We start from the raw sequence: 15719 nt of genomic DNA, 5'->3' as shown, positions 1-15719 counted from the left end.
GTTCTTTATGTGCCCCTCTTGATATACATGTACTAATTTAGATACTTGTTCTCACACATGCGTGCTCTCTCCCTCGCTCTCTGCTTTTTTGCTTTATTTTTTGCTTATTTGTGTTTTCCAATTTTTATTCTATGAGCATGTCTCATTTGTGGAATAATTAAAAAGATATGTTTATAGGTCCAGGCCTCAAGCTTCAGCCAAGTTAGATAAACAACCCCACGCATAAGCACAATTGAGAAAGGAAAAAAAAAAATTCAGCCTCAGCTGCTGAGGCCTGTTTGGCTGGAAGGTTGCATATCTGGAGAGTTGTGTGCCAAGGCGCAGCCCTGCCTGCCGCGACACGTCCTAAGTGTAGGGTCTGGATTCTGGCTCATGCTGGTCGTTGACTTGCGGGTGACTCCAGGTAAGCCACTGAGCCCAGCTGTGCTGTCGGAAGAGCGTGTACTTTGTGACAGGCTCTCAGCTAACTGCGATATCGTGTCTGGGGAGGCTGGTATTATTAGCCCTACATCTCAGAGGAAGAAAAGAAACCGGGGAGATGAACCCGGGGTGTCCCGGAACCGCGATGCCCCGGAGGGTGGCTTTGACGCAGTGCTCCAGGCGGCCGTCTGCAAGGTCACATTGTTAGGAGAGGCCATGGACCAGCAGCCACAGCTAAGGAACCCCTCTGTCACCCGTGCAGGCGTGTTTCCCGAGACTCTACTGGCCTGGGCTGGACGAGGGAGGGCCACTACCCCCAATTTCTTGCCAGTCTCCTCTAGGGCTGTCCAGGAACGACAGTCCACCCAGCCTGGGAGTTGGCTCCACCCAGATCTTGCTTCCTCCCCTCTTCCCCTGCAAATACCGGTTCACCTTCAAGGACCATCAGCTCTACCTTCAGAATATCCATGTGTCTCACTGACTCCTCACCACGCAGCTTTCTAGACCCTCTGTGATCTGTGCCCCCCGCCCCCGCCACCTTTCTCGTTTCATCTCCCACCCGACTCTTGCCTGGCTCTCTCTGCCCCCGTCACACCGGGCTTCACTCCCAAGCTCAGGGCCTTTGGGCTTGCTCTTCTATGGATTCTTTTCCTTCCCCGCAGGTCCGGGTCTAGGCTGAGGCAAGTGAGATGCCCAGGGTGAAAACGTTAAGGAGGTAACCTCCTGACCTGCCAACCGGCCCCTGAATGACCCTGAGACCAAGCTCCCGCTCTCATTGTGAACGCCGGATCACTGGTTTATCTCACCGGCTCCTGGCACTGCTTCTCAGACTTGGTTCTTCTCATCACCTGGGTTTTGCCTTAAATGACCCCCTCCCATCAGAAATACCCCCTTGATCATCTTAGTTGTGGGTATTCCCATCACCCTCCAGCCCGCACACTATCTCATTTTCATTGCTCTTCTTATACAGTCGTTTCTTCTGTGCCTCTCTCTGCCCAGCAGGTGGTAAGCTCTGTGAGGACGGGAATCCTGATACTATCCAGTATATTCTCGATATGTCCCCAGCATCCAGCATTCAGTTTATAACAGACTCAGTAAAGAGCCCTGGGGTGAATGAATGAATGAGCCAGTTACAGGCCGAGTCAGGATTCCACCGGGTTTTTCCTGCCTCCAAAGTCAGCCCTCCCATCCGCAGCTGAGACTCAGGGTCCAGGGCACCCATGCCAGCGGCTCGTGTCATGGCCTGTCCTGATAGGAAGCCCGAGTCCCAAGGACAGGCTGCCGGAGGAAACTTCTAGGTGGGGCGGAGCTTGGCCGCTGTCAGCCTCAGGGCTTCACGAGGCCAGCTGCGCCCCTCCCCCCTCGCTCTAGTTTTTATTTTTAGAGGCGAGTTTTTGGGCACAGAGAACTCTCCTTAGGAAAAGCCCAGCAAGAGGACGAGGGAGGAGGTTTTGAAATCCGATGGGAAAGTAGGTCAGGCCGGGGTGCTGGCGGGTATCCAGACGATAAGGCCTATGGAAGTTTAATAACGTGAGCGGTCGTATCCATGACATAATTCATAACTGAGAGGAAATAGCAATTAAGGGGCAATTGTGCAATGTGGAACAAGCCTCCTTCGCAGCTCATAAAAGCAGGAGGAGAGAGAGGTGACCCCGTCACTCCGGGGCAACTGGGGGCTGGGCTGGCAGTCTGCGGGGACTGGGCGCCCAGTTTCTACACTGGGGGACTTACACCCGCCTTGCCTCCCCACCTCAGGCCTCAGGGAGCTAGGAGGACGTGGAAGGCAGAGACTCCCTTCAGCTGGCACCTACTATGTGCCTGGCTGGGCTCAGGGCTGGGGTTAGAGCCGTTAACACGGCATTTTGCTGCGATTGAGAGATGAGGTTGCAGCTGCACTATTTTGATGCTGCCTTGTCAAGATGGAAAATTGCTTTATCAAGAGAACTGTACAACAGACACCCTGACACTTCTTCCATCGTCCCTTCCCCCGCTCCAGTTACTATGGATTTTTCGTTTCTCCTTTATTCATTCTCTGTTGCTTGATCTTTGCAGGAGCACTCGGCTTTTATAATCAGTTACGTACACACACACTCAATCCCCATTGGCACCTTTTCTCGTTCTTAAAGAAGCCAAGCATGCGCTCACCCCAGGGCCTTTGCACTTGCTGTGCCCTCTGCCTAGAATGCTCTCCCCCTAGAAGTCCCCAGAGCTCGCACCTCACCTTCTTCAGATCTTCACTCAAATGTCTTCCCTATGAAGTCTTAGCGGACCAGCGTTTTAAAGCAACAAACCCATCTGTTGTTCTCTATCTACCTCTCCGACTTTATTTTTATCTACAGCACATACGACCAATTAACCCTCTCCATCTGCTGTTCATTTTTTTAATGCTTGCTCGGTCCCACTAGTGTGTTAGCACCACCAGCAAAGGGACTTTTGTTCATCTAGCTCTTGGCTGCAACCCTAGAGTCAGGAACTGTGCCTAGAACACTGTAGGTGCTCAGGAAATATTGCTGGATGAATGAATGATTAAATATTTGGTATGATTATCAACTGATCAAAAGGCTGACCATTTGCTGGTTTGGGGGCTGCCTCAGAATGCCTCCTGGGTCAAGCCCTTCTCAAATACAGCCGATGGGACTAGAGGTTGGGATCGCCAAGGCCGGTTCAGCTAGCCCAGGTATTGGCAACTGGCGCCTGTTCTGATTGGTCAGTGCTCTGCTTAAAGATCACACCTCCTCCCTCCTCATTGGCTCCTTCAAAGTTAAGATTCTAAATGCATTGATCTGCTGACCCCACGCATCCATGAACATTCTTGTGCAAGGGAGTGGAGTTTTGTATGCAAAAGAGGTTCCTTGCAGATTTTTTTCACAACAGTGGGCGTGCCTATGATGTGTGTGTGCGCGCACACACACACACACACACACAGTCAGGAATACACTTGCTCCCAAGCACACATTCAGGCATACTCTGCGCTAGAGATGCAGACCTGGAGATACACACACACACACACCCCATGCATACGATTAAAAACACACTCCTTCTGTCATTCATACACTCCGACGCAGGCTCACATGCCCGAGCATGTTCGTACATTCAGCAATAGACGCGTCTCCCCGGGCACCCTCACTCAGAGCACACAGATACCTACTCATTCACACCCACACTCAGTCACACACACATGCACACACATACACACACTCATTCACCTTCTTAAAGCCATACATTCACATGCTTACACATCCTTACACAATAAGCCAAATGCACACACAGTGGACACCCCACAGACACCCCAAGCCATGCTTCCTGGGGTGCCCACCCTTTCGGAAGGCCAAGGCCCCTGGGAGCCGGGTCTTAGCTGTGTTTAGAAGGGTAGAGATGGGCCACACGCCCCTGGATCTCCCCACCCTGACCCTAAGCAGCCCCGAAGCCTCTTGGCGGGAACAAGCCGAGCCAGGGCCAGCTCCGTAAGCGGGGGTTGCGTGGTGCCTGCGTCGCCCTGACTGTGCCGCCTCGGGGCACGTCTGGCCGGCTCATCCGTGCCCAGGGCACCCGCCCACTTCCTCCCCATCAGAGGGCGGGCCGGCCTGCTGACATCAGGCGGTTTCTGGGCTGGTCTGGCACCTAGAACAGAGGAAGGAAGCAATGTGTTCCAGCCGTGGGGGCCAACCCAAGGAGCCGGGAACATGCCTGGCAGCTCGTGACCCTGCTCTGCTGAGGCTGGGCCGCCCGCCACTCCACCTTCAAGGGTCCCCGTGACCCAGGCTGGGACCACCATTCAGGGGACTGGGCCCTCCAAATTAGCGCTCCACCCCCACCCCCCTCCCCCTGCAGGTTTCGAGCTCCTTTCCTTCCATCCCTGAAAACAAGGACAGCAATTTTCTGTCCTAACTCGCCACGGATTATCTCTTTAAACCTTCAAAACACCAACCCTATGGCTAGGAGTTATCATTCTAGCTTTACAAGTAAAGAAACTGAGGCACAGAGAGGTTAGGGACTACCCCAAGGAGTAGGGTTTGCACCCCTGCAGCTGTGGCCTGGCTCCAGACCCCTCCCCTCAATCCCCCCACCCTCTCCCAGCTTCTCTGTGTTGTTTGTCTGCTCCTGTTTGTGAGCCTCCAATATCCAGGGCCTCTGCACCTCACATCAATTTGAACTCCAGCAACAATCTCACGAGCTGGGCGCCAGTATTAGCTGTTCAGTATTAGTTGGGTACCAGTAGTAGTTCCAGTTAACAGATGAGGAAACCGAGGTTTACATGACCAACCTGAGGCAGACAGCAAGGAAGAGGCACGTTTGTGACCTGGGTCTGAGAGCTCTTTCTGCAATGCCAGGCCATCTCGCTCATGTGCCAGAGGCCTTTGACAGGACCAGAGCAGGGAAAGCAGGGCCAGGGGAGGTCTGAATGGCCATACAACAGAGAAATAATAATACACTTATGAAATGACAGCAAAATGTTTCTACCTTTTAAAATAAGTGGGAAATAATGGACATAGAATAAAATGCACAGATGGTGATGGGTTCTGTTCGATGAGTTCCGACAGATGCACTCAAGAATCAACCACCTAAAACACGATACAAATCTCTCAAAGGCCAAGTTCCCTCATGCTCCTTTCCAAACCAGCCGCAGCCCCAGATGACCGCAGGTCTCTGCACCGTCATCCTAGGTCATCCTGTTTCGCATCGTAGGTTAGCTTTGTCCCACCTAGAATTTCAAATAGAGGAAGTCACAGTGTGTGCTCCTCTGCACACACTTCCTACTCTCAGCGTAAGGCCTGTGAGATCCGCTGTGCTTCTGCAAGCGTCACTAGTGGGTTCTTTCACAGCCGAGAGGTGTCCCACTGTGAAAACGCTTTTTTATTCAGCCTCCGGGGGACGCGGCTGAGTTTCCGGTGATGAGCAAGGACGCTGAGCCAGGCACAGCGCTAACCTGGAGTACTTCACAGGCGCCGCATCTGGTCACCCCCCGCCTCGGTCATTATCACGCTCCCCACCTGGGGGCAGGAGGAACTGCAGGCTCCGGGTGAGAAATCCAAAGAAGCGGATGAGCTGCGCTGAGCAAGAGGCGGAGGGAGACGCGGGAATGGCAGGAGGCCCTGGCCTGCGAGTGCACGCTTAGCGGAAGCCAAGCTGGAGCGCCAGCCGTGATGGCAGGGGCCTGCCTTAGGGGAGGCGCCTGCTGGGCTCCCCGGCCTGTTCTAAACACCCTGGGGGAACCAACCCACTCAGTCCTCCGTTACCCTTCTTTACGGTGGGGGAAACTGAGGCACAAGGTGGCTGCGTCCTACCTCCAGGGCCCCACGGCTAGTGAGGAGTGGGGCTGAGGTTGGATTCGGGTGGGCTAGTGCCACTGCTTCTCTTCACCACAAGTCTAAACCAGCTCAGCAGCCCTGCTGCACTGGGGGCCCCTAGGCAGGCGGGCTCAGGGCCTGACTCCCCCAGAGTCGTTTCCTCTCCTGATCGTCTTGGTGTTCCACGGTGAACCTCCCCGGGTCTGGTCAGTTTAGGATCCCAGGGCCTGGTGCTGGGAATGCAGGCCACAGGAGGGACGGTCAAAAGAGGGACCCTAAAGCCAGCCTGTGAATCCCCGCTGCGCCATTTGCTGGCTGTGTGACCTTGGATCAGTCCCCTCTCCTCTCTGAGCTTCCATTTCCTTCTCCATAAAATCAAAGATGGTGACGAGGACAGTGACCTCACGAGGATTCAGTGGGATGGGTGTGGAATTACTAGGTAGGTCATATGAGCCGCTCAGTCGTGTCCGACTCTTTGCATTCTCACGGACTGTCCTAGAACAAACATTTACCTGCGTTTTGCTATCTGCATGGGACCGCTCAATGCTTATTAACTCAAATTCACAGCAACTTTGCAAAGCAGATGCTGTTTAATTCCTACTTTACAGATGAAGAAACCAAGTCTCTAAATACCACCTCCATGCTAAAAATTTCCAAACATACACCTCCTGCCAGGATGTCTCACTTGAACTCAGGCCTGAATATCCAGCTGTGACAGCACAGGCCTGATGGATGACTCAGCCTCCAGGTAAGACACGGAACCTCTTCACCTCCCTGCATGATCTCACCCCTGCTGCAGTCTTCTTCACTTCAGAAAGAGCCCACCTCTGTCTTTCAACAGACTCAGGCCCAAACCTGAGTGTCCTCATTGACTCCTCTTTCTCCAACCCTCTCTGCCCCACTTTCCATCCATGAGCCTTCAGAAGGCATCCGGATCTGATCACGTCCCCCACCCCCACAGCCCCACCCCGGCGTGAGTCACCAGAAACTTGCTCAGAGGATTATTCCAGAATCCTCCAAACTATCTCCTCCATCCTGCCATTTCCCCCTACCCGAAAAGGAAGTCAGTTCACATCTCTCCCATGCTCAACACCCTGCCATGGCTCCCACGTCGCCCAGAGTGAAAGACAAGGTCCTGGCGGTGGCCCGTAGGTCCCCACAGTCGACCCTTACCTTGCCTTCTGACGACTCCTCTCCAGCCACACCGGCCTGCCCCCTGCTCCTGGAACACATCAAGCACTCTTCAGCCCCAGGGCCTTTGCACTTGCTGTTCCCTCTGCCTGGGACTCTCTTCCTAAGGATAATTACATGGCTTCTCTCTCACCACCTTCAGGTCTTTGCTCAGAGGTGAATGTCTCCAGGGCGTTCCTTGACCACCCTGCTTACAGGAACAAGCCCCTTCATGAGCACAGCCTGGCGCCCATCACCATGGCATCCATGATGCCCATGGCGCCCATCACCAGCTGGCATGTGGAACCTTATTAATATTGTTAGTAACAGTAGGTTGGAATCTCTCTGTCCACCATGCCCGCCAGGGCAGGACTGTTTCTGGGGAGTCATTGCAGCAGCCTCATCACCTCCGGGTCTGGTGCAGAGTGCTGACTCATTAAAGGTTTACTGAATGAACAAATGGAGATCGGGGGGATTCACTGACTTCTCGGGGCCACCGGATTAGGACGGGTTGGAACCAGCGTTTGAACCCAGGGGTCTCAGTCCCAGGCTGTGTCGTTAACCTCCCAGAGCCTGGTTCCACGTCAGTACCCCAGAGATGGTGTTTGTCACCGTGATGATTTTTCTGGCAATATGCCCATCCTTCCCCACCTGCAGGAGAAGTCTGGGGAGGGGGGCGAAAGGGAGAGGTCAGGTCAGCTGTGTGGCCTTCCACCAGTATGAGATGACTCATCAACCCCATGAGGACAGGTGACATTCCATCCTCGCCCCCAGGGGACTTTGGCCCGAGATAAAGGGAGCACCCTGCTTCTGGGAAGAGGAGGACAAACAAGTGGGAGAGGTGGCCGGGCCACTGCCTGGGGGGGGGGGGGGGCGGGTCGCATGTCTGGGCTGGAGGGCCACAGGGTTCAGCCGTGAAGCGAGGGACAGCCCAGAGTGACCCCTGAGCCTCCCTTCCGGGGTCAGAGGCACAGCCTGAGCCCTCTTATCAGGAAGATGGAACTTTTTCTGTGCAGTCAGCACCCCAGCCTCCCCCTCAGGCGGGCAGGGGACAGCCTCTTGGTGCACTTCCATTTCCCCTTGGCATTTTTTCCTGGGTCAGAAAAACTGGAGCCAACCGGCAAACGCATTTTGAAAAGGACCATCAAGGGGCCGCAGAGTCTCTAGCCTGATGGGCTATCAGTTCAGTTCAGTCGCTCAGTCGTGTCTGACTCTTTGCGACCCATGAATCGCAGCTATATTTGATTTATATTTTAATTTAAAAAACTCCCAACTTGGGACTTCCCTGGTGGTCCAGTGGTTAAGAATCTGCCTTGCAATGCTGGGGACTTGGGTTCGATCTCTGATCAGAGAACTAAGATTTCACTTGCCTCCAGGTAACTAAGCTCACACACCACAGCTGAGACCCGACAGAGCTAAACAAACAAACAAACAAACCATATATATATATATGTATATGTACACCTCCCAACCTAATAATGTGTGTTAGTCGCTCAGTCGTGTCCCACTCTGTGTGACCCCATGGACTGTAGCCCGCCAGGCTCCTCTGTCCATGAAATTCTCCCGGCAAGAACACTGGAGTGGTTGCCTTTCCCTTCTTCAGGGGATCTTCTCGACTGGGGTCAAACCTGGGTCTCCTGCATTGCAGGCAGATTCTCTTACCATCTGAGCCACTAGGGAAGCCCCACAACTTAATAATACTTAAAGATAGCTCTGTTGCAAAAAGATTCAAGCAACACACTCTCTATGGTAAGTTAACTGTATCTCCAGGATTGGGTTTGGCTGCAAGTAACGAGTACCAGACTCCAGTGGCTTTGCCGGCTAGAGCTTCTATTTTCCTTGGGTAAAAAGAAGTCCAGAGGAGGACTCGTTCCAGGAAGTCACCAATGACCAGTTTCCTTGTCTCCCACTTTGGTGCGTGACTTTCAAACTCACGGCTACTTGACTGCCTGGCACACTGTGCTCAGCCCTGGAGGAGGGCAGAGAAGGTACAGGATCTGGGTCAAATCCTCCTCTTAGATTAAAAACATGGCAGCTTTGTCAGAGCCCCACCTGACTGATCTCTACTTACATCTCACAGAGTCGGACACGACTGAGCAGCTGAACTGAACTGACCAGGAGTGGGTCACCCGGCCCCCCGACAGCACCCGCCTACCTGCAAGGTGGGCTGGAGACGTGATCATTTTGCGTTGGCCCATTGCCGGTCCATTCAGAGCTGGGGTCGTATTCTTCACCTTCCCGTGCGATTTCGAGCCCTAGTCGGGGAGCTCAGCTCCCACCTGCCTCGCAGACAAAAAAACCAAAACGCAAAGCAGAAGCAATACTGTAACAAATTCAATGAAGACTTTTAAAACGGTACACATTGAAAAAAATCTTTTAAAAAATATTTATTCTTGCCTGGAAAATCCCGTGGACATAGGAGCCTGGCGGGCTACAGTCCATGGGGTCTCAAAGAGTGGAACACGAGTGAGCGTCTAAACACATTAGTGAGAAGAAGGGATGAAGGATCGGATTTATTTTGTGTGATCTGACTAGAAACAGCGTGTAAATATGATTTCTCGAGCTTTTTATCACCTAAAATTATGCATTTAGATAATTGTGGGACAGCTGTGACACAGTGTATGTTCTTCACAGTTTATATACTTCATCCCACATTCATGGATACTTAGCTTTCCCTAAATCATGAGAAACGCTGGGCTGGAAGAAACACAAGCTGGAATCAAGATTGCCGGGAGAAATCTCAATAACCTCAGATATGCAGATGACACCACCCTTATGGCAGAAAGTGAAGAGGAACTCAAAAGCCTCTTGATGAAAGTGAAAGTGGAGAGTGAAAAAGTTGGCTTAAAGCTCAACACTCAGAAAACGAAGATCATGGCATCCAGTCCCATCACTTCATGGGAAATAGATGGAGAAACAGTGGAAACAGTGTCAGACTTTATTTTTCTGGGCTCCAAGATCACTGCAGATGGTGACTGCAGCCATGAAATTAAAAGACACTTACTCCTTGGAAGGAAAGTTATGACCAACCTAGCTAGCATATTGGAAAACAGAGACATTACTTTGCCAACAAAGGTCCGTCTAGTCAAGGCTATGGTTTTTCCTGTGGTCATGTATGGATGTGAGAGTTGGACTGTGAAGAAGGCTAAGCACCGAAAATTGATGCTTTTGAACTGTGGTGTTGGAGAAGACTCTTGAGAGTCCCTTGGACTGCAAGGAGATCCAACCAGTCCATTCTGAAGGAGATCAGCCCTGGGATTTCTTTGGAAGGAATGACGCTGAAGCTGAAACTCCAGTACTTTGGCCACCTCATGCGAAGAGTTGACTCATTGGAAAAGACTCTGATGCTGGGAGGGATTGGGGGCAGGAGGAGAAGGGGACGACAGAGGATGAGATGGCTGGATGGCATCACTGACTCAATGGACGTGAGTCTGAGTGAACTCCGGGAGTTGGACAGTGAACTCCCTGATGAACAGGGAGGCCTGGCGTGCTGTGATTCATGGGGTCGCAAAGAGTCGGACACAACTGAGCGACTGAACTGAACTGAAACAATTTGAAACAATGCCTCAGTGAACATCCTCACCAAGGACTTGTCCTGCCCATCGCCTTTCCCTCCTCCAGGGGATCTTCCCAACCCAGGGATCGAACCCAGGTCTCCCGCATTGCAGGTGGATTCTTTACCAGCTGAGCCACCAGGGAAGCCCAAGAATACTGGGGTGGGTAGCCTATCCCTTCTCCAGGGGATCTTCCAAGCCCAAGAGTCAAACCCAGGTCTCCCGCATTGCAAGTGGATTCTTTACCTGCTGAGCCACCAGGGAAGCCGGCACATTTTCTACAAAGTGTACTTGAGACTGCGGGCGCGTCCATTTAAAAGGTCAGGAAGTTTTCCCAAATCAACAGAAAGGTTTTGCCACTTTACACTCCCTCCCACCGTGTGTGAGAGGATCTGCCTCCCTCACACTCACCAGACAGGGTATTATCACTTAAATATTTCCCCCCGTGTGATGGGGGGAAAATTATTCACGTTAAAATTTGCACTTCCCTGACTAGTATTGAGGTGAAGCCCTTATCATTTATGTATTGCCTGTTTGTCTTTTCTGATGTACTCATTTGCTTTTTAAAATTACCTGGGATTGTCTCTCACTGATTTGTTTCTTTCCTTTCTGATTAGTAGGAGTCCTTTTCTAGCTGGCCTACAGACTTATGTACAATAAACTGCGTCCATTTAAGGGTGCGGGCGTGCTAAGTCAATTCAGTCGTGTCTGACTCTTTGTGGCACTATGGACTGTAGCCTGCCAGGCTCCTCCATCCAGGGGATTCTCCAGGCAAGAATACTGGAGTGGGTTGCTGGTTCCTCCTCGAGAGGATCTTCCTGACCCAGGGATGGAACCCACATCTCCTGTGTCTTCTGTATTGGCAGGCAAGTGCCTTACCACTAACGCTACCTGGGAAGCCCCCATATAAGGCAGGGTGTCTCAGTTGTGGTACTACTGACATTTGGGTCAGATAATTCTTTGTCTGGGGAGTGGGAGGTGCTGTGTATTGTATTAATAGGATGTTTAGCAGCATCCTTGACCTCTGCCCCTAGATGCCAGTAGCACATCCCCACAGTCATGACAACCACAGAAGTGTCAGGACATTTCCAAGTGTCTCTTGGGGGCAAAATGATGCCCAGTTGAGAGCCTCCAATTTAAAAGTGTACGGTTGATGAGCTTTGATAGATATGTGCACCCAAGAACCTACTAATACCTTCAAGAGTTTTATAATTTAGTTGTAAATATTTCTCAGTCTGAGGTTTGACTTCAGATCCAACACATGCCTTTTTCTATTTGAGTGAACTTAGTAAAGTCATTTTTTTTTTTTTACTCTGAACCTCAGTTTCCCCATCTGTGAAGTGAGGATAACAATCTGACCTGGCAGTGATGTTGTAAGTCTTGAAGGCAATAATGAATGTGGTTGGCAGCTAACAGGTGCTCAATAAAATCTACCCCCACCCCCCCACCACCACCCTTTCTCACTGTGTGTGCTCGTTTAGTCAACAAATGCTGAGTGCCTCTTATGTGCCAGGCCCTGTGCTAGGCTCTGGACACAGTGAACAACAAGACAGACAGGGTCCGTGTGCTGCACTGGGAGAGGCAGAGAAGAAGTGAGCAAATACATAAATGAACAGGACTGATGCGCCTACAATGCTGCTGATTAGGACTGGGAGGTCAACCAGATGGGCCGGTGTGGTGGACACCTGGGAAGGTGGTGGCTCTCTGGGAGAACAACGAGGTGACATCTAACTGGGGAGCAGAGGCAAAGCCGGAGCCACAGGGAAGGAAGGCCCAAGCAGAGGGAACAGCAAGCACAGAGGTGGTGCAGCTGATTCCATCAGCTGGACACCTTTAAGGAATAGCAAGGAGAAGGAGTGGCTGGGACAGAGCGCTCGGGGGAGGACAGAGCTGAGACTCAAGGCCAGCAAGGTAAGGACGTGGGGCAGACCACACAGGGCCTTGGCCTTCATGTACAGGAGTTCTCTTCCATTCTGACTTGCAGGGAGAAGTCAGTGGACAGGTTTTAGCTGGGGAGATATGATGCCTTCACTCACGCAACACGGAGGTCCCTGCGCCCGCCCTGCAGATGGCATATTTATCGGCTCACAGTTTGCCCACTTCTCTGGGTCTCTGTCGGCGGCTGCTGCTGCTTAGTCGCCCGGTCGTGTCCAACTCTGTGCGACCTCATGGACTGCAACCCACCAGGGATTCTCCAGGCAAGAATACTAGGGAGGGTTGCCATACCCTCCTCCAGGGGAGCTTCCTGACCCAGGGATCAGACCCAGGTCTCCTGCATTGCAGGGAGGTTCTTTACCACTGAGCCACCAGGGAAGTCCCGTCTGCCTGCTGGTACCCTATAAATAACACTGATCTTAACCACACTAATGACCAACTTTTCTCTACAAGACCTCAGGCCTCAGGGCCCCTTCACATCTACTTCCCTACTCGAGTCTTGTGCCAACCCTGAGAAGTTAACCTGGGCTATGGGTGCCCATTATTTCACAGATAGGGAAGCTGCGGTTCGGCCACACAGCTGGAAAGCATCAAGCTGGGACTCAAACCCAGGGTTCTTTCAGCTAAGCCTGCTTCTCCTTGATCCCAGGGCAGCTCTTAGGGTAGAGGGTCAGGAGAGAGTTTTCTCTCTTCCTTTCTAAGACCGCCCTTGATTCCGGGGCTGACACCTGCAGTGCTCCTATCAGGCCTTTCCCGTGGCAAGCCTCCTGGGCTGCCCAGAGAGAGGGGAGCCCCGTCCCCAGCTCCCTCTCAGGAGATGAGGGAGGCAAGTACCAGGGCTGGGCCCACAGCCAGATGAAGCTGGGGCTGAGCCGGAAGTGCAGTGGTCCAGGGCCACGTGGGATCAAGACCCACCTGTGGGCATTCGGGGGGCTCTGCCTTCTGGCTGGGGACTCGGCCCTGTTTCTGAACCGGTTCCCTGGGACTCCGCAGCTCCCCCATCAGGTGGGGGTCTTGCAGACCCTGACCCAGTGTTGGTTGGGATACCACTGGGCCAGGCCAGCCTCACTGCACCCTGACCACTTAAACCAGGCTGTGAGCCCCCAGGATCTCACGTGTAATGGGCACCCGGAAAACACGTGTGGAACTGAACCAGGGCCTGCCTCAGTTTCCCCAGCTCACCCTTCGGCCTCTGTGGCTCATCCTCATTTGTCACGTGCCAGCCACACTGATGGTTGCTGGGGATGCAACAGCGGCCACCTCACACGGCCCCTGTCCTCAGAGAGCTCACAGTCTGGCTGGGCTGGTGGATGAGGAGCCAGATAAGACCGTGCTCAGCGCTGAGGGTGAGGGTGGCAGGGACTGCCAGGGTCTACCAACCTCCCTCATCTTTCTCCTCAAAACGCAAGAACCTGGAGGTGCTCCCAGGGCACATGTGGCTGAGAGAGATTATAGTTCCCAGCCTATTCTGCAGTTAGCTGTGGTCATACGGCCAAGTCCTAGCCAATGGGATGCAAGTGGAGTGATGTGAAACGACTTCTGGGTCATGCCCTCAGAAGGAATGACCCTTTCTCTCTTCCTGCTGACTGGAATGTAGAGGTGATGGAGGAGCTAAAGCAGCCATTTTGGCCTTCACTGGAAGCTGTGGAATGAAGAGAGCAGAGCAACTATACAGAAGGAACCAGTTTCTGGAATGAACTTGCAGAACTGAAACAAACCACCAAACTTGGACCTTCTACATCCGTGCTGGGGAATTAAAATTCTGTCCCGTTGAGACAGTGTGGGCTCTGTCAGAGCAGCTCAGATGTAGCCTGACTTACACAGAGGCATAATAAGCACATGCTGTTGGGGAAGCGTCAGAGGTGTTTAACCCAGCCTGGTGGGGGCAGGTGTGGAGGACTTCTCGGAGGAGACAACTTTTAGATGGAGGCTTGACAATGAGAAGGAGGATATTTCTAGACAAAGCTTTCAGGCAGACGTGTAGCATATGGGTAAATCTGGAGGTAAGAGAGAACATGGAGCTTTCCAGATACCTAAAGGACCTGACGGTGGCTGAATCAGGGAGTGAGGGGGGCAGGTGAAAATGGGGCTGGCCAGCTGGCAGGATCTACCTTGAAGGGCCTGGAAAAGCCATGTTAAGCCTTTTGAATTTTGCCCTGAGGGTAAATGGGAGCCATTACCTGATTCAAAGAGCCGACTCATTAGAGAAACCTTTGATGCTGGGGAAGATTAAGGGCAAAAGGAGAAGGGGGTAGGAAAGGATGTGATGGTTGGATGGCATCAGTGACTCAATGGACATGAGTTTGATCAAACTCTAGGGCATACTGAAGGACAGGGAAGCCTAGTGTGCTGCAGTCCATGGGGTCGCAGAGTCGGACATAACTTAGCAACTTAACAGCAACAACCAGAGGCTGGAGGCAAGAGGGTGAGGTGACTAGATGTGCTTCTTAGGAAGGTCTCTATGGTTACAGGGTGGGAAATGGATTTATTCATTTATTTTTTTAAAAAAGAACACAGGCTATGTATGCTACGTGCCAGGCACTGAGGATTATCAGTGAGCAAAACAGATTTGGTTCCTATCCTTGTGGAATTTGCAACCTGGCGGAGTGAGACATGAGTCAAGTAACCATGTAAATAAGCACGGAACGTGATAAGGCCAATGCAGGGAGGAATGCATGGCTGTGAGTTGATATAAAGTGGGGGTTGACTTGCAGGAGTCAGAAGAGCTTCCCTGGGAAAGGTGATGGAGGGACAGCAGTGGGAAAGCTTCCAGGATGAGGGGACAGCACAGGCGTAGGCGCCCCGAAGGCCACAGGAAGAATGAGGAGGGTCAAAGGTGATGGTAAGGTCGGAGCAATGCGAGCATAGATGGTGAGGAAAGCAGGGCATCTCCAGGGCCAGTTGGTTTCTGGCTTGATCAAGGCAGACAGCAACAGGGAAGGAGTAAGGAAGGGGAGGGAACCGGAAGTGAACCCTGAGTTCAAATACGGTATGTTGGATGTGATGTTCCTATGAGTCTTCCGAGAGGAGATGGTGTGCGTGTGGTTAGATACAGGCATCTGCCGTGCAGAGGGGCTCCATGGCCAATTGGAGATGTGGTCATCCCACGCATGGCTCCCAGGCCAGAGCTCCTCCAGTGCGGGCCTTCGGGCCACATGCTGTATGCCAGGAACTACGCCCATGGTAGCTGTCTTCCCTGGTGGCTCGGACGGTAAAGCGTCTGTCTACAATGCGGGAGACCTGGGTTCGATCCCTGGGTTGGGAAGATCTCCTGGAGAAGGAAATGGCAGTCCACTCCAGGACTATTGCCTGGAAAATCCCATGGACAGAGGAGCCTGGTAGGCTACAGCCC

Source organism: Bos indicus, chromosome 13 (assembly GCF_029378745.1).
Source record: "Bos indicus isolate NIAB-ARS_2022 breed Sahiwal x Tharparkar chromosome 13, NIAB-ARS_B.indTharparkar_mat_pri_1.0, whole genome shotgun sequence".
Classification (NCBI taxonomy): domain Eukaryota; kingdom Metazoa; phylum Chordata; class Mammalia; order Artiodactyla; family Bovidae; genus Bos; species Bos indicus.
This window is presented reverse-complemented; position numbering follows the sequence as displayed.